The 20,240-nt window shown below is 38.4% G+C and overlaps 2 long non-coding RNA genes across 2 annotated transcripts in view; one reads left to right on the top strand and one right to left on the bottom strand.

The window, feature by feature from the left end:
* The window catches only part of LOC123334683, a 110,128-nt gene that overhangs the window by 23,763 nt on the left and 66,125 nt on the right, over positions 1-20,240 (top strand). The window lies entirely within an intron of this gene.
* The window catches only part of LOC123334682, a 181,115-nt gene continuing 179,232 nt past the window's right edge, over positions 18,358-20,240 (bottom strand). Inside the window, exon 3 of the long non-coding RNA XR_006552728.1 lies at positions 18,358-18,480. This is a non-coding gene — a long non-coding RNA (uncharacterized LOC123334682). The remainder of the gene's footprint in view (positions 18,481-20,240) is intronic.

Here is a 20,240-nt window from a genome sequence, read left to right as displayed (position 1 = left end):
CCATCTCATCCTCTGTCATCCCCTTCTCTTGCCTTCAATTTTTCCTAGCTTCAGGGTCTTTTCAAATGACTCAGCTCTTTTCATCAGGTGCCCAAAGTATTGAACTTTCAGCTTCAACATCAGTCCTTCCGAAAACATTCAGGGCTGATTTCCTTCAGGATGGACTTGTTGGATCTCCCTGCAGTCCAAGGGACTCTCAAGAGTCTTCTCCAACACCACAGTTCAAAAGCATCAATTCTTCGGTGCCCAGCTTTCTTTCTAGTCCAACTCTCACATCTATACATGACTACTAGAAAAACCATAGCCTTGACTAGACAGACCTTTGTTGGCAAAGTAATGTCTCTGCTTTTGAATATGCTGTCTAAGTTTGTCATCAATTTTCATCCAAGGAGTAAACGTCTTTTAATTTCATGGCTGCAATCACCATCTACAGTGATTTTGGAGCCCCAAAAAATAAAGTCAGCCATGTTTCCACGGTTTCTGGATCTATTTGCCACGAAGTAATGGGACCAGATGGAGAAGGCAATGGCACCCCACTCCAGTACTCATGCCTGGAAAATCCCATGGACAGAGGAGCCTGGCAGGCTGCAGTCCATGAGGTGGCTAAGAGTCGGACACGACTGAGCAACTTCCCTTTCGATTTTCACTTTCATGCATTGGAGAAGGAAATGGCAACCCACTCCAGTATTCTTGCCTGGAGAATCCCAGGAACGGGGGAGCCTGGTGGGCTGCCGTCTATGGGGTCGCACAGAGTCGGACACGACTGAAGCAACGCAGCAGCAGCAGCAGTGGCAGCAATGGGACCAGATGCCATGATCTCAGTTTTCTGAATGTTGAGCTTTAAGCCAGCTTTTTCACTCTTCTCTTTCATCAAGAGGTTCTTTAGTTCTTCTTCACTTTCTGCCATAAGGGTGGTGTCATCTGCATATCTGAGGTTATTGATATTTCTCCCAGCAATCTTGATTCCAGCTTGTGCTTCATCCAGCCCAGAGTTTCTCATGATGTACTCTGCATAGATGTTAAATAAGCACAGTGACAATATGCAGCCTTGATGTACTACTTTCCCTATTTGGAACCAGTGTATTTTTCCATGTCCAGTACTGACTTTTGCTTCCTGACCTGCATATAGGTTTCTCAAGAGGCAGGTCAGGTGTTCTGGTATTCCCATCCCTTTCAGAATTTTCCACAGTTTATTGTGATCCACATAGTCAAAGGCTTTGGCATAGTCAATAAAGCAGAAAGAGATGTTTTTCTGGAACTCTCTTGCTTTTTCGGTATTCTTGCCTGGAGAATCCCAGGGACAGGGGAGCCTGGTGGGCTGCCGTCTCTGGGGTTGCACAGAGTCAGACACAACTGAAGCAACTTAGCAGCAGCAGCAGCAGCAGCGGATGTTGGCAATTTGATCTCTGGTTCCTCTGCCTTTTCTAAAATCAGCTCGAACAACTGAAAGTTCATGGTTCACATATTGCTGAAGCCTGGCTTGGAGAATTTTGAGCATTACTTTACTAGCGTGTGAGATGAGTGCAATTGTGTGGTAGTTTGAGCATTCTTTGGCATTGCCTTTCTTTGGGATTGGAATGAAAACTGACCTTTTCCAGTCCTGTGGCCACTGCTGAGGTTTCCAAATTTGCTGGCATATTGAGTGCAGCACTTTCACAGCATCATCTTTTAGGATTTGAAGTAGCTCAACTAGAATTCCTTCACCTCCACTAGCTTTGTTCATAGTGATGCATCCTAAGACCCACTTGACTTCACATTCCAAGATGTCTGGCTCTAGGTGAGTGATCACACCATTGTGGTTATCTGGGTCATGAAGAACTTTTTTGTATAATTCTTCTGTGTATTCTTGCCACCTCTTCTTAATATCTTCTGCTTCTGTTAGGTCCATACCATTTCTGTCCTTTATCGAGCCCATCTTTGCATGAAATGTTCCCTTGGTATCTCTAGTTTTCTTGAAGAGATCTTTAGTCCTTCCCATTCTATTGTTTTCCTTTATTTCTTTGCACTGATCACCGAGAAAGGCTTTCCTAACTCTCCTTGCTATTCTTTGGAACTCTGCATTCAAATGGGTATATCTTTCCTTTTCTCCTTTCCTTTTTGCTTCTCTTCTTTTCACAGCTATTTGTAAGGCCTTCTCAGCCATTTGCTTATTTGCATTTCTTTTTCCGGGAGATGGTCTCGCTCCTTGTCTCAGGAGCAAGCAATGTCATGAACCCCCTCCATAGTTCATCAGACACTCTATCAGATCTATTCCCTTAAATCTATTTCTCACTTTCACTGTATAATTCTTAGGGATTTGATTTAGGTCATACATGAATGGTCTAGTGGTTTTCCCTACTTTCTTCTATTTAAATCTGAATTTGGCAATAAGAAGTTTATGATCTGAGCCACAGTTAGCTCCCAGTCCTGTTTTTGTTGACTGTATAAAGCTTCTCCATCTTTGGCTGCAAAAAATATAATCAGTCTGATTTCAGTGTTGACCATCTGGTGATGTCTATGTGTAGAGTCTTCCCTTGTGTTGATGGAAGAGGGAGTTCGCTATGACCAGTGTGTTCTCTTGGCAAAGCTCTGTTAGCCTTTGCCCTTCTTCACTCTGTACTCCAAGGCCAAATTTCCCTTTTACTCCAGGTGTTTCTTGACTTCCTACTTTTGCATTCCAGTGCCCTATAATGAAAAGCACATCTTTTTTGCGTGTTAGTTCTAGAAGGTCTTGTAGGTCTTCATAGAACCATTCAAATTCAGCTTCTTCAGCCTTAATGGTCGGGGCATAGACTTGGATTACCGTGGTATTGAATGGTTTGCCTTGGAAAAAACAGAGATCATTTTGTCGTTTTTGAGACTACATCCAAGTACTGCATTTTGGACTCTTTTGTTGACTATAATGGTTACTCCAGTTCTTCTAAAGGATTGTTGCCAACAGTAGCAGATATAACAAAAAGTTACATATACTTAAAATATCTAAATATGAGAAAAATGAATGTATGTATATTAGATGTGCTGTGCTTAGTCGTTCAGTCATGTCCTATCCTTCATGACCCAATGGACTGTGGCCCGTCAGGCTCCTCTGTCCATGGGGATTCTCTAGGAGAGTATACTGAAGTTGGTTTCCATGCCCTCCTTCAGGGGATCTTCCCAACCCAGAGATCAATCCCAGGTCTCCCACATTGCAGGCGTATTTTTTACCATCTGACTTCCACCAGGAAAGTCCATGTATTAGATGGATATAGATGTAAAAGATAGGAGGAAAGGGAAAATAGTGAAAGAAATTAGCCAGTTTAAAAAAAAAAAAAAGCAAACTAAGAATAAGACAGAGCTGTAACAAAACAAATATAGCTAATAACAGATCTGATATCTTGCACATCTGTATTCACAGATTTGTGTTTTATTAAAGTTTTTAAAGGTCATATGATCGTTTGAAGAGCTATTTAGAAAGTCATGAGATAAGAACCCTCTGTATTGACTTACTAGGCTGAGGCCGATATACTTTGAGGCTAGGAAAGCCATCATGAATGAAGGGAAGGCTTGCTGATCCTTGATGGCAGCCAGGCCCAAACCAGTGGCCTGCCCCTCCTGGTACAGTCACATCTGTCTTCCCTCAATACTGCAAGCTCCTTGCAGCAGTTTCTGGTCGCAGGTAACACTCAGTTGACCCAGAGTGGTCAGAATACAACAGAGTAGTCTGATTTAATGAGTATATGAATGAATGCATGAGTGAATGGATTATTTACCTCCTGTTTTGCCAAATTTAAAATATTGTCAATTTGAGCTGAATTGTATCCTGAAAGTTTCAGGTCACCAAGATAAAAAATGCCCTTTAGATAGAATTTTGCAAAATTCAGAGTAAACTGCTGAGTTGCATGTTCCATTTCTTTGTAAATATTCACTCTCATCTGGAGCATGCCCACTTCTGATAATTCTGCTGTTTACACATCATCCCATAAAAAAGATTTGAGCTGCCTATTAAAATAGCTGTATAATCTGACATTTCTGAAATGTGCTAGATAAATAAGTAATGAAAAAAAAATCTTGCAGTTTCCCAGGAGGAATCAAAATCACCTAATCAAGGTACCAACCAAGTATCTTCAAAAATATTAAAAATATTCATTGTCTTCTCATGCAACTTAACTGCTATTCTGTTTCCCTCTTTCCATTTGGAAATTATATAAACTGTGTATTTTCTAAAAGATTATGTATATTTAGAAGCAAGGTTTTTAGTAAGAAGCTAGTCCTTTTACAACTGTCCTGTGGGAAAGAAAGAAACTTCAAAGAGAGAGTTACTGAAATATATTAAAATATTATCCCATGATTGTGAATGTTTTAAAGACACAAGAAAAAAGCTCTTTGGAATTCTGAAGGCAAGACTAAATTGAGCACAGTAGAACTTGGAATGTCCTTTGAACCCCAAGTTTTTATTCTCAGCATATAGCCAAGGTAGCATATAAAGGTTTCAAAATTTTTCCTTAAAATGAAAAAGCAAAATCTTTGCACTTGCCTATAAACAATGCAAGACTGTGTTCTAGTGTAGGTATAATTCACTTAGACTGTTTAAACAGTTCTCTCAGCCTCGACATTTGTCACATAAAATTTAATATTAATAGAGCAATATTTCAGTATTCTTAATTTTAATAAAAATGTTTATTTGTATAGCTTCTCAGTAAGAGCTTTCTTCAGTTCAGTTCAGTTCAGTCGCTCAGTCATGTCCAACTCTGCAACCCCATGAACTGCAGCACACCAGGCCTCCCTGTCCATCACCAGCTCCCGGAGTTCACTCAGACTCACATCCATCGAGTCAGTGATGCCATCCATCCATCTCATCCTCCGTCGTCCTCTTCTCCTCCTGCCCCCGATCCCTCCCAGCATCAGAGTCTTTTCCAATGAGTCAACTCTTCGCATGAGGTAGCCAAAGTACTGGAGTTTCAGCTTTTTATACTTTACCTAATTTGAATTTCTAAACAGCTTCTGTGAGAGTCACAATAGTTGTCTTTGCCACTTAGAGGCATATGACTCCTTCACTCTTTCATAGTTTAAGTACAAGATTCCATGAACCTTTCAGAAAAGACTCTGCAACACAAACTACCCTCCAGGTGTGACTATTCTTATCATGAGGAATACCAACTCTTACAGTATCCACTGTCATGAGAACATGGCATTATTCATACCGTTCTGTAACGAGATATATCTACAGGAACAGTGGTATTGTTCAAACAAAAATGTATACCTTATCAGATATTTCTCTGAGTATTAAAATTTTATTTAAAAGGCAGACTCTGAGGAGTGTCTTTCTGCAGTAGTTTATTTAGGATACACACACAGGCACACAGAAAGGAAGAATTGACTTCAACCTGACTGATTAAGAAAACAAAGTCACAATATCTACCCATCCAGTCACATACTCAACTAGTTAAACACCTAGACTCTTGTGCTTAGTATAAACAAATCATTAGGGTTTTATATTATTTCAGATTTTGTAAAGCATAACAAAATCTTGCTTTGACCAAAATAAAATATCCCTCATTATTTTTTTGTTTTGTTTTGTTTTTGTTTTTGTTTTAATTTTATTTTATTTTTAAACTTTACATAACTGTATTAGTTTTGCCAAATATCAAAATGAATCCACCACAGGTATACATGTGTCCCTCATTATTTTTTTAAATTAAGCTAATTGTACTTTGGCCACCTCATGCAAAGAGTTGACTCATTGGAAAAGACTCTGATGCTGGGAGGGATTGGGGGCAAGAGGAGAAGGGGATGACAGAGGATGAGATGGCTGGATGGCATCACTGACTCGATGGACGTGAGTCTGAGTGAACTCCGGGAGTTGGTGATGGACAGGGAGGCCTGGCGTGCTGCGATTCATGGGCTCACAAAGAGTCAGACACGACTGAGCGACTGATCTGAACTGAACAGAACTGAATTGTATTTACATTTGTTGTTTTTAAATCAAAGTACAATAAACTTCATCTGTATTAAGTGTATAAAATATTATATTTGGACAGATAATAACTGTGGATACAAAGCCACAATAAAGTTACATAATATTTCCATCATCCTCAATGCTGTTTCCTCATTGTTCAACAATCTGTCCCCTCCCTCTGCTCCCAGATCCAAACAGCTGGTCTGCTTTTCATTACTTATAGATTGTATTTTCTAGAATTTAGTATGAATGGAATTAGGCAGTAAGATATTATATTTGACATTCTTAAAGACAATGATTCTGAGATGTGTCTGTGGTGATACATGTGTTAGTAGTTTATTATGTTTTAATTGCTCAGTAGTGTTTTTTGAATGTGTGCCATGTGTTCAATTGTGTCTGACTCTCTGCCACCTCATGGACTGTAGTCTGCCAGGCTTCTCTGTCCATGGAATCTTCCAGCCAAGAATACTGGAGTGGGTTGACATTTCCTCCTTTGGGGGATCTTCCCAACCCAGGGATCAAACCCACGTCTCCTATATCTTCTGCTTTGCAAGTGGATTCTTTACCTGCTGATAAACCTTAATTTCTTAGCTCATTTTCCTGTTGACAAAAATCTAGTTTATTTCTAGCTTGTGTCTACTATCAATAACACTTCTATAAACATTCACAAACAAATATTTTTGTGCATGAATGTTTTTATTTCTCCTCAGTGAATATAGTGGAATTACTGAGGTATATGGTTGGTATATATTTGACTTTATAAGAAGCTACCAAACCTGTCAATATACAGTAAATCTTAAATTCAAATTTTGCAGGTGCTCTAGCATTCCTCCGCTTTTTAGTAATTGTTTTAGTTTTTATAGATTTTCAAAAAATAGCATGGTTTTCATAGGAGCATACTAGGATATTTTTTGGTATTCTATTGAATCTATAGATCAATTTGGTGAGAACTGACTGCTTAAAATAGTAACTGTTGCAATCCTTGAGCATGGTATTTTCAACACTATCTTGTTTTCTTCAATATTCATAGAAATAACTAGCTTTATTATAAAGATTTTGAATCTTTCATTAAATTAACTCCCCAAATCCTATGTTTTATGTCATTATAAAAGAAATTTTTGCTTGTTATATGCTGGAACAATTTGCTAATTTAGTTAATATTTTGTGATCTGTGTTCATAAGCAATACTGACCCATAATTTTACTTTTTGTAGTATCTTTACAGGTTTGATATCAGAGTAATTCTGATTTCATTTGAAAGAGTTTATCAGTAATTGATATTAATTTTTCTTTGAATTTTTCATAGACTTAATCATTAAAAATATCTGCTGGTACTTCTGGGAAAATTTTTGAGTAACATTTCAAAAAGTCAAATAGACATAACACTATTTATATTTTTTATTTATTTGTGCTGATTTTAAGCTGTAGATTTTCAGTTATCCCTTTCATCACAGTTATTTTATTTGGACATAAAATTATTCATAGCATCATATTATTCTTTTAATTGGTACAGAATCTATAGTGAAAAACTTCTTACCTTAAATTAGTAATTGTACTATTTTTGTGTTCACTCTACTTAGAGTTTAATCAGATTCATTTATCTTTTTAATAAACATGCTTTGGCTTTATTAATTTTCTTTATTCTCTTTTTTATATTTAACAAATTCTTGCTCTTATTATTTAGTTTTTTCTACTTGAAAAACATACTTTTCACTGTTTTTCTAGCTCCTTTTGATAATTTAACAAAGACAGAGAAATGATTTAATTTATTTATTATTGTCTTATATAATCATGTAAAATTTCATACTGCTATCTATGCATTACTTTAATTCCCATAACTTTTGATGTATGTATATGACACCACCCTTATGGCAGAAAGTGAAGAGGAACTCAAAAGCCTCTTGGTGAAAGTGAAAGTGGAGAGTGAAAAAGTTGGCCTAAAGCTCAACATTCAGAAAACGAAGATCATGGCATCCGGTCCCATCACTTTGTGGGAAATAGATGGGGAAGCAGTGGAAACAGTGTCAGACTTTATTTTTCTGGGCTCCAAAGTCACTACAGATGGTGACTGCAGCCATGACATTAAAAGACACTTACTCCTTGGAGGGAAAGTTATGACCAACCTAGATAGCATATTCAAAAGCAGAGACATTACTTTGCCAACAAAGGTTCGTCTAGTCAAGGCTATGGTTTTTCCTGTGGTCATGTATGGATGTGAGAGTTGGACTGTGAAGAAGGCTGAGCACTGAAGAATTGATGCTTTTGAACTGTGGTGTTGGAGAAGACTCTTGAGAGTCCCTTGGACTGCAAGGAGATCCAACCAGTCCATTCTGAAGGAGATCAGCCCTGGGATTTATTTGGAAAGAATGATGCTAAAGCTGAAACTCCAGTACTTTGGCCACCTCATGCGAAGAGTGGACTCATTGGAAAAGATTCTGATGCTGGGGGGGGGGGTTGGGGGCAAGAGGAGAAGGGGACTACAGAGGATGAGATGGCTGGATGGCATCACTGACTCGATGGACGTGAGTCTGAGTGAACTCCGGGAGTTGGTGATGGACAGGGAGGCCTGGCGTGCTGCGATTCATGGGGTCGCAAAGAGTCGGACATGACTGAGTGACTGATCTGATCTGATCTGATCTGATATTCTAATATTCTTCACTATTCATTTAGAAATATTTTCCACTTTCTCTTGTGATTTTTCTTTGACCCATGAGTTGTTTGAAATTTTCTTGTTTAATTTTGGAAATACAATTTTCTTGGGTATCTTAGGGTTTTTTCATCTATAATCTGATTCTGTAATGGGCATACAATATACACAGTTAAGTTTGCTTTTAATTTCTTGATCCTTGCTTTTTGGTCCAGCATGTTGTCAAATATTCTTTGTGTACTTGAAAATAACAGTTGTATCAGTTCAGCTCAGTTCAGTCACTCAGTCATGTCTGACTCTTTGCGACCCCATGAATCACAGCACTCCAGGCCTCCCTGTCCATCACCAACTCCGGGAGTTTACCCAAACTCATGTCCATCAAATCGGTGATGCCATCCAGCCATCTCATCCTCTGTTGTCTCCTTTTCCTCCTGCCCCCAATCCCTCCCAGCATCAGGGTCTTTTCCAATGAGTCAACTCTTTGGATAAGGTGGCCAAAGTATTGGAGTTTAAGCTTCAACATCAGTCCTTCCAATGAACACCCAGGACTGATCTCCTTTAGGATGGACTGGTTGGATCTCCTTGCAGTCCAAGGGACTCTCAAGAGTCTTCAACACCACACTTCAAAAGCATCAATTCTTCGGCGCTCAGCTTTCTTCGCAGTCCAAGTCTCACATCCATACATGACCACTGGAAAAACCATAGCCTTGACTAGACGGACCTTTGTTGGCAAAGTAATGTCTCTGCTTTTGAATATGCTATCTAGGTTGGTCATAACTTTCCTTCCAAGGAGTAAGCATCTTTTAATGTCATGGCTGCAGTCATCATCTGCAGTGATTTTGGAGCCCAAAAAAATACAGTCTGACACTATTTCCCCTGTTTCCCCATCTATTTCCCATGAAGTGATGGGACCAGATGCCATGATCTTCATTTTCTGAATGTTGACTTTTAAGCCAACTTTTTCACTCTGTACTTTCACTTTCATCAAGAGGCTTTTTAGTTCCTCTTCACTTTCTGCCATAAGGGTGGTGTCATCTGCATATCTGAGGTTATTGTTATTTCTCCCGGCAATCTTGATTCCAGCTTGTGCTTCTTCCAGCCCAGCGTTTCTCATGATGTACTCTGCATATAAGTTAAATAAGCAGGGTGACAATATACAGCCTTGACGTACTCCTTTTCCTATTTGGAACCAGTCTGTCATTCCATGTCCAGTTCTAACTGTTGCTTCCTGACCTGCATACAGGTTTCTCAAGAGGCAGATCAGGTGGTCTGGTATTCCCTTCTCTTTCAGAATTTTCCACAGTTGTATAATAGGATATAATTATTAAAAAAAAAAAAAAAACAGCTAGGCAACCGTATGTGATAATTTTTCTAGTCACCTCTACTTGTACCAACTTATTACCATTTTGTATCAGTTGATGAGATAATTCTGTTAAATATATCCTACTCTACTTGCATTTCACTCTCCTGATACCATTTTTTGCTTTACAGATCTTGAGATTCCTTTATTATTCACCTACACAGACAGATTGTCATGTCTTCCTTATGAACTGACTCTTACCATTATATAGTGTAAAATTTTATCTCAAAAAATAGTCTTTGATATTATATATCAATGATCCCATAGTGGAAAATTTGATTGAATTTAAAAATGAGTCATAGAGTCAACAACAACAATTATATACTCTGTCTTGAAGACTATTTCACCTAATACTAATAGAACATTCTAAACCACTCAAGCTACTTGTTATATCATTGATCCTCTGTATCCCCGGTATCCACATCCTGGGATATAAAGGACCAGCTACGTTATGCCATTTAATATAAGGGAGGACCCTGGAACCATGTCCCTGAGAATGCTGAGGGATGACGGTATATTATTTCTGTTTCATCCATTTAGTTTGAACCCGCCAGTGTCTTTATATTGTTTCTTCTCCACAGTATGTAATTCGGCCCTGCTTTTTTTCATTCTTACATTCTCTGCATTCTCTGGAGCATTTAGTCAATTAATTTTTTAAATTTAGGTATAATTAATATACAGTGTAAGTTCCAGGTGTACAACATGGTGAGTCACAATTTTTAAAGGATATGTTCCATTTATAGTTATTATAAAATATGCCTGTATTCCTTATGTTGTACTCTATGTCCTTGTAGTGTATTTATTTTATACATAGTACTTTTTACCTCTGAATCCCCTACCCCCAATCTGTCCCTTGCCCCACTGGCAACCACTAGTTTGTTCTCTGTATTTGTGAATTTGTTCTTTTTGTTATCCCCTGCAGGAGGGCAGGTTACATTAGTTTTACATTTAAGATGCCACAAATATATGTGATATCTTACTATATTTGCATTTCTTTGACTTACTTCACTCATCGTAATATCCTTCAAGTGCATCCATGTTAGTGAAAATGGCAAAATTTCATCATTTTTCATGACTATAGTATTCCATTATATATATATCTAACATCTTTATTCATTCATCTTTTGATGGACACTCAGGTTGCTTCCATGTCTTGGCAATTGCAAATAATGCTGCTGAACATTGGGTGCAAATATCTTTTTGAATTAGTGGTTGGGTTTTTTTTTTTTGGATATGTTACCTGGAGTGAAATCAGTGGGTGCATATAATAGTTCTTTTTTAGGCTTTTAAGAAGCTGGCACACTGTTTCCCACAGGGGTTATACCAATTCACATTCTCACCAGCAGTGTAGAAGTGTTCTTTTTGATGATAGCCATTCTGATGGGTGTGAGATGATGCTGCATTGTGGTTTTGATTTGCATTTTGCAGATGATTCATGATTTTGAGCATCTCTTCAAATTTCATGATTTTTGAGCATACAGGCCACCTGTATGTCTTCTTTGGAAAAAGATATATTCAGGTCATTTGCCCATTTGTTAATCAATTTATTTGTTTCTTGTTGAGTTGTATGAGCTATTGATATATGTTGGGTATTAACTCTTTAATGATCATATAATTTGCAAGTATATTCGACCATTGTCGTTTCATTTTTGCAATGGTTCATTTGCTGGCCGTGGAAAAGTGTTTAAGCTTAATTAAGTCTAATTTGTTCATATTTGCTCTTATTTCCTTTGCTTTAGGAGACAGATGGAAACATATTGGTATGATTTAAGTCAAAGAATATTCCAGCTATGTTTTCATCTTTTATGGTTTCTGGTCTTATATTTAGGTCTTTAATCCATTTTATTTTTTTATATGATGTTAAAGAGTATTGGACTTTCATTCTTTTACAAGTAGCTATCCAGTTTTCCCAGAAATACTTATTAAAGAGGCTGTCTTTTCTCCATTTTATATTATTGCCTATACAATTCTCCCAGAAACACTTATTAAAGAGACTGTCTTTTCTCCATTGTATATTCTTGCCCCCTTTGTCATAGATTAATTGACCATATGTGTGTGAGTTTATTTCTGGGCTCCGTATCCTGTTCTATTGATCTATATGTCTGTTTTTGTGCCAGTATCATACTATTCTGATTAGTGTAGCTTTGTATTATATTCTGAGGCCAGGAAGATGATTCTTTAATCTCTGTTCTTCTTTCTCAAGATTGTTTTGGCTATTCAGATTCTTTTGTGCTTCCATGCAAAATTTTAAAGTATTCTAGTCCTATAAAAAAAGTCATTGGTATTTTGATAGGGATTGCATTTAGTCTGTGAATGGCCTTGGGTAATATAGTCATTTTAACAATATCGATTCTTCCAATCCAAATACATGATATACCTTTCCATCTCTTTGTGTTGTCATCAATTTCTTTTATCAGTGTTTTATAGTTTTCCAAGTAAATATTCTACCTCCTTAGATAGATTTAATCCTGGGTATTATATTCTTTTTGATGCAGTCAGGTCAGATCAGATCAGTCGCTCAGTCGTGTCTGACTCTTTGTGACCCCATGAATCGCAGCACACCAGGCCTCCCTGTCCATCACCAACTCCTGGAGTTCACTGAGACTCATGTCCATCGAGTCAGTGATGCCATCCAGCCGTCTCATCCTCTGTCATCCCCTTCTCCTCCTGCCCCCAATCCATCCCAGCATCAGAGTCTTTTCCAATGAGTCAACTCTTCGCATGAAGTGGCCAAAGTACTGGAGTTTCAGCATCATTCCTTCCAAAGAAATCCCAGGGCTGATCTCCTTCAGAATGGACTGGTTGGATCTCCTTGCAGTCCAAGGGACTCTCAAGAGTCTTCTCCAACACCACAGTGCAAAAGCATCAATTCTTCGGCACTCAGCCTTCTTCACAGTCCAACTCTCACATCCATACATGACCACAGGAAAAGCCATAGCCTTGACTAGACGAACCTTTGTTGGCAAAGTAATGTCTCTGCTTTTGAATATGCTGTCTAGGTTGGTCATAACCTTCCTTCCAAGGAGTAAGCATCTTTGAATTTCATGGCTGCAGTCACCATCTGCAGTGATTTTGGAGCCCAGAAAAATAAAGTCTGACACTGTTCCTACTGTGTCCCCATCTATTTCCCATGAAGTGATGGGACCGGATGCCATGATCTTAGTTTTCTGAATGTTGAGCTTTAAGCCAACTTTTTCACTCTCCACTTTCACTTTCATCAAGAGGCTTTTGAGTTCCTCTTCACTTTCTGCCATAAGGGTGGTGTCATCTGCATATCTGAGGTTATTGATATTTCCTCCCGGCAATCTTGATTCCAGCTTGTGTTTCTTCCAGTCCAGTGTTTCTCATGATATACTCTGCATATAAGTTAAATAAGCAGGGTGACAATATACAGCCTTGACGTACTCCTTTTCCTATTTGGAACCAGTCTGTTGTTCCATGTCCAGTTCTAACTGTTGTTTCCTGACCTGCATACAGATTTCTCAAGAGGCAGGTCAGGTGGTCTGGTATTCCCATCTCTTTCAGAATTTTCCACATTTTATTGTGATCCACACAGTCAAATGCTTTGGCATAGTCAATAAAGCAGAAATAGATGTTTTTCTGGAACTCTCTTGCTTTTTCCATGATCCAGCAGATGTTGGCAATTTGATCTCTGGTTCCTCTTCCTTTTCTAAAACCAGCTTGAACATCAGGAATGCTAGATGTCAAATGGTGTATAAAAATGCAACACATTTCTACATATTAATTTTGTGTCCAGCAATTCTAATGAATTTATTGATTAGCTTTAGTAGTTTTGTAGTGGCATCTTTAAGATTTTCTATGTATAGTATCACACCATCTGCCAACATTGATAGTTTTACGTTTTCTTTTCCAATTTTGTTTCCTTTTATTTGTTTTCCTTGTCTGAGTGCTCTGGCTAGAACTTCGAAGACTATGTTGAATAAAATTTTGAGAGTGGGCATCATTGTATTGTTCCTGATCTTAAAGGAAATTCTTTCATCTTTTCACTGCTGAGATGTTAGCCATGGGCTTGTCATATGTGACCTTTGTTATGTTAGGTATGTTCCCTCTATGCCCACTTTCTCGAGAGTTTTTATCATAAATGGATGGTGAGTTTTGTCAAAAGACTTTTTCTGTTGAGATGATAAGATTTTCATTATTCAGTTTGTTAATGTGATATATCACATTGATTTGTGAATATTGAAAAACTCTTGCATCCCAGAGATAAATTCCACTTGATCATGGTGTATGATTCATGTGTTTTTTGGATTTAGTTTGCTAACATCTTGTTGAAGAAATTTGCATCTATGTTCACCAGTGATATTGAAATGTAATATTCCTCTTTTGTGATATCTGTGTCTGATTTTAGTACCAGGGTGATGTTGGTCTTATAGAAGTAGTTAGGACATATTCCTTCTGCTGAAATTTTTGGAATAGTTTCAGAAGGATAAATGTTAACTGTATTCTAAATGTTTGCTTGAATTCACCTGTGAAGCCATCTGGTCCATTATTTTTAGTTTGCTGCTCTGGACATTACAATATATATTCTTAACTTCTCAAAGTGCATGGAATCATATGTCCCTAATTATTCTGTGTCAGTAATTTAGAATTTCCCTGCTTATTGTGAATTTTATAGAGACTCATATTCTAAATTGGTTAAACTCTAACTTCAAGCTCTCTTTTCAGCTGCAGGCCAAATCTCAGTTAAATGCATTTTCTTCTAAGTGCACTACTTTGAGTAGACCACACACACATGATTCAAAAGGTAGTAAAAATCTTTAGTAGTCATTAAACACAGACTTTGGGGTTCCCCTCCTTGCGCTTCTTCATTTAAAGGATTCCCAGCCATTTCATTTGATAGGACTTCTCTAGTGGCTCAGATGGTAAGGAATCTGCCTGCAATGCAGGAGGCATGGCTTCAGTCCCTGGGTTGGGAAGATCTCCTGGAAAAGGAAATGGCAACCCACTCCAGTATTCTTGCCTGGAGAATCCCATGGACAGAGGAGCCTGGCAGGCTACAGTCCATGGGTCACAAAGAGTCAGACACGACTGAGTGACTATCACTTTCACTTTAAGACTACCATAAACTTTTTCTCCAGTTCCTCACACCACCCCACACGATCAAGAATCAGTTTACCTGCATTTTAATTACACACAAGTGTGTAACTCAACAAAGACTGGTCTTTTTCCAAGTTTTAACTTCTCTCCAAAATCTTCCTATCTTTATTCAGTCTCTAGAATCTCGATGTTGTTAATTTTGGCATGCTTTTGAACTGTGGTGTTGGAGAAGACTCTTGAGAGTCCCTTGGACTGCAAGGAGATCCAACCAGTCCATTCTGAAGGAGATCAGCCCTGGGATTTCTTTGGAAGGAATGATGCTGAAGCTGAAACTCCAGTACTTTGGCCACCTCATGCGAAGAGTTGACTCATTGGAAAAGACTCTGAAAATGGGAGGGATTGGGGGCAGGAGGAGAAGGGGACGACAGAGGATGAGATGGCTGGATGGCATCACTGACTCGATGGACGTGAGTCTGGGTGAACTCCGGGAGTTGGTGATAGACAGGGAGGCCTGGCATGCTGCGATTCATGGGGTCGCAAAGAGTTGGACATGACTGAGCGACTGATCTGATCTGATCTGATCTGACCCAGATTTTATTATTTTCTCTAAGGAAAGGCCTCCTATTAGGAGCTTACATTACTTTTTTGAAATGTGCAATGCTGTTGTCTTTTACAGTGCCTCATACTCTGGATTTGATTAATTGTCCCCTCATGGTTCTTTAGAGTGGCAAAGAACTCACCTGCTAATGCAGGAGATGTAAGAAATGTGAGTTTGATCCCTGAGCCAGGAATATCCCCCAGAGGAGGCCCTGGAATCCCACGGACAGGGGAGCCTGGTGAGCTACAGTCCTTTGGGTCACAAAGAGTTGGGCACAACTGAAGCTACTTAGCACACAGCACACAGTTCTTTATTCCTCTATCCTTTGTAGTTACTTAAATGGATATGTATTTAAAAGTTTCATTACTTTTAGCTTATTTTTTGTTAAGAATAATTTCTATGTTCTTATTATATCATACAGAGAATAATTTCAGATGTATGTCTGTAACTGATGCTATGATGATTAAGGTGGTCACTGCCAGATCTCTCTATTGCAAACACAAAATTTTTCCTTGGTAAGACATAAGTAACCTGCTGTGTTATAGTTTGGCACTCTGCCATATTGTGTCTCCCATAACATCTCTTTGAACATTCTTGCCTGAATTGGTTAGTATAGTGGAAATGATAAAATGATGGTTTTCCTAATTATAGTTCACTAGTTGATGTGTACTGATAGATTTTTTTTTTTTTTTTTATAATGCGAGAAGTAGAGTTTTTAATTACAGGGGAAAGGTCTACTACAGAGAGCCCAGAAGAGAGCAGGTTCAAGGGCTAGTCTCAGGACATATTTATAAGGGCACTGGCAATGAATATAAGGAGTTTTAGACCACATGCTTAGCACAGAGACCAGAACATGAGAGCAGTCTAAGGCTGCAAAATCAGCCTAGAAATTTGAGTGAAGCCAGTTGCCAGTTATTTAGATTTTAGACACTAATTTGCATTCTACATACCTAAGCATGAAATTGTAATAAAAAGTAAGCTCTTTTAAGAGTTTGAAAATGGTGATGAAGCAATACCAAATAAAACATTGGACTGTTTTGGTAAGCATATGTCTAAACATCCTGTGTATTTTATTGAGTAAGCACAGATATTTTAGGCACTGCTAAACAAAAAGAAAAAGAAAAAAATTTAAGAGAGAGACAGAGATGAAGAAAATGTATTCTAATGGGCCTTAAAGTATGCCAGGGAAATCAAAGTAAATTGATATGATAAATTGTTTGTAATTTACTCTGTATGTATATATATATATATACACACACACACACATATATATATATGTGTGTGTGTGTGTGTGTGTGTGTGTATTTATGTTTAGAATGTCTCCATAATGGGAGACTTTTGGAGTCATCTAAATCACAATGCATTTGATATCTGATGGAGGCACTGAGTTATAACTGACTGAAAATTTCTCAAAAGACACTCTGTTCCAAGGGGGCAATCTGTCTTACCTTTAGGTAGTCTAGCTCCTTGTATTAGATATAAAATCCATCGCTCTGTAGCATTAACATACTTATTCAGTTTCAAACAAACATATATTGAACACCTACTATATTATAGTGTGCTTCAAGTAATAGGTACTCTATATTATGAGAACAATTGCTATAAGAAGACAGCCCTTTAAATATTTGATCTGTGAGGATTTCCATGCAGACAGTAACTTGCATAGAGATGCCATGGAAAACAATGAAGGCTCTTTTAGTTTTCAAGAAAATATATATACATTTATTAATAATTATATTTATCATGATGTGGGAATTTCAGTGGAGTTGCTTTTATGGGGACTCTTGATCATAACCATTTATGTTTAAATTATTTTAATTTTCATAACTTAGAAATCAGTAGAAAGAATGAATTCCCTTTTATCCTTGATTCTTTGTTTACCAGTTAAAAGTGAAATTAAGGCTCTAATATAATATTTACATTATTTAAACCCAATATATACGTATATTCCTTGAATGTCGATATATAAAGATACACAGGATGCCAAGCTTCAGTAAGGACTACAGTTATTAGCACTCCTGCCTTCTGCAGCAGCGCTGAGTGCTGGCCGGCTGTGGATACTTCTCCATTGTTGAATGACCTCCCACTGCATTTAATTTGAATGTTGTTCTGACAGCTTTAATCAACCATAAAACAGTACCAGCAGAAAACAGACTAAAACCTTCAGATGGTTTGCCTAAGTATTCAATATTGTCATAAACATTAAGCTTTGTTTTTAATGTTCACTCTTCCCCTACATCAACCCCAGTTATACTTTCCAAATAAAATTGAGCTACACAATACAAAGCTTGGTAGAACATGATTAATTAACATCCATTTCCTCCAACAATAGGATCTTCCTCTTCAGAAAGGGAAAGCATGTGGGAAATATTTCTGCTGAACAAATTAGGTGGGGGAACCTCTCTCATTAAATAAGAAGGTATATAAATTTAGCACTCAGTATTCAAATGGAAAATACATACCCGATGGTATATTGACTACTCCCAATTGAAATATTATACAAAAGCAATAGGACTAAAAGATCAGGCAAGAATTCCATTATGCTTCATTTCCATTAAGTCAGACAGCTAAGTGTGCTTGACAAAGGCGCATTTGTGTGGGCTCTATCTCCACATACCAGGTAGCTAACTGTCATGAGCAGCTTAAAGAAGTCTGACACACTGAAACCACTATGCCCCAGAAGAGTGCTGGGATCCTTTTCTTTAGCCATTGAATATTAAGAAGGTCCTTTCATTAGTAGCAGTGTACACCGGAGACAGTTCACACTCGCAGCTCTGCCGAGAATGGCATTCCAGAAGTCTGCTTTTCTGCTGATAGCTCTGATTGTCTTTGGTGTTGGATATGCAAACAGAGGAGTGGCATACACAGCTAGGAAGTGTTCAGAATCAGACCCCACGGGCAGACCTGAAACACAAGCAAGGACACTTGATGCTTCAGTGATTTGAGAGCGGGCTACAGCCACATGTCTATTTGCGTGAGACGCATAAAACCCCTTCAGGTGCTTAAGCTTCAATAAACCCAAACCTCTCCAGTTATCTTTGTGTCACAGACACTGAACACAATGCCCGGCTCAGTAATTTTTTTTTTTTTTTTTTTTTTTTTTTACTCTTATTGAGACTTCCCATCACCATTCAGTTCAGTTCAGTTCAGTTCAGTCGCTCAGTCGTGTCCGACTCTTTGCGACCCCATGAATCGCAGCACGCCAGGCCTTCCTGTCCATCACCAACTCCCGGAGTTCACTCAGACTCACGTCCATCGAGTCAGTGATGCCATCCAGCCATCTCATCCTCTGTCGTCCCCTTCTCCTCCTGCCCCCAATCCCTCCCAGCATGAGTCTTTTCCAATGAGTCAACTCTTCGCATGAGGTGGCCAAAGTACTGGAGTTTCAGCTTTAGCATCATTCCTTCCAAAGAAATCCCAGGGCTGATCTCCTTCAGAATGGACTGGTTGGATCTCCTTGCAGTCCAAGGGACTCTCAAGAGTCTTCTCCAACACCACAGTTCAAAAGCATCAATTCTTCAGTGCTCAGCCTTCTTCACAGTCCAACTCTCACATCCATACATGCCCACAGGAAAAACCATAGCCTTGACTAGATGGACCTTATTTAATTTAGAAACTGTTCATAATATCTGAATTACTTTCAGATATATATATAGAAAATGTTTTTTTTTAATCTCTTTTATGTTACTTAATATAGAGCATTAAACTTTATTTGGGTAAACATAACTGCAAGGTTATGAAAAAAATTCATAACAGTTGAAATAGAGCTTTTACCACATCAGTGAAGGAAAGGCTGACAAAAAAATGAGGGGCTACGTTCCGTAATAGAGATTTTGATGATGAATGTTTACTAAATCAGCTCTTTTTTTAACCCTCAACTTAGTTTATCATTAATAGTCCAGTTTATGTAGGTTTATATCTTATACTTTGTCAGCTACATAAACAGGAGAGATATGTATAATTACAAGTAAAACATGTTATGAAGTTATGAAATTCTTTTTATCCCTTTGTTTTAAACTTCCCTCCAAATACATTTTAAACTGTATTTTCTTTTCTTTTCTTTTTTTTTTTTTTCTGACAAAGCAAGAGATTTTATTGAGAAAGGGCACCGGGGTGGAGAGCAGTAGGGTAAGGGAACCCAGGAGAATTGCTCTGCCATGTGGCTTGCAGTTTGGGTTTTATGGTGATGGGATTAGTTTCCCGGTTGTCTTTAGCCAATCATTCTGACTCAGAGTCCTTCCTGGTGGTGCAAACATCACTCAGCCAAGATGGATACCAGCAAGAAGGATTCTGGGAGGTGGTCGGACACGTGGTGTCTCCTTTTGACCTTTCCTGAACTCTTCCAGTTGGTGGTGGCTTATTAGTTCCATGTTCCTTACCAGGACCTCCTGTTGTAAAACAACTCATGCAAATGGTTAGTAGGGGCCTGGCCAGGGTAGGCGGTTTCAGTCAGTGTGCTTCCCCTAACAAAACTTAAGACATGTTTACTTTTGTATGTGTATGGCACACTTCAGTGAAAATTTACCTGCTGCTGCTGCTGCTAAGTCGCTTCAGTCATGTCCGACTCTGTGCGACCTCATAGACAGCAGCCCACCAGGCTCCCCTGTCCCTGGGATTCTCCAAGCAAGAACACTGGAGTGGGTTGCTATTTCCTTCTCCAATGC

Source organism: Bubalus bubalis, chromosome 8 (assembly GCF_019923935.1).
Source record: "Bubalus bubalis isolate 160015118507 breed Murrah chromosome 8, NDDB_SH_1, whole genome shotgun sequence".
Classification (NCBI taxonomy): domain Eukaryota; kingdom Metazoa; phylum Chordata; class Mammalia; order Artiodactyla; family Bovidae; genus Bubalus; species Bubalus bubalis.
The sequence above is the reverse complement of the archived record's forward strand: the minus strand, read 5'-3'. Positions and strand labels throughout refer to the sequence as shown.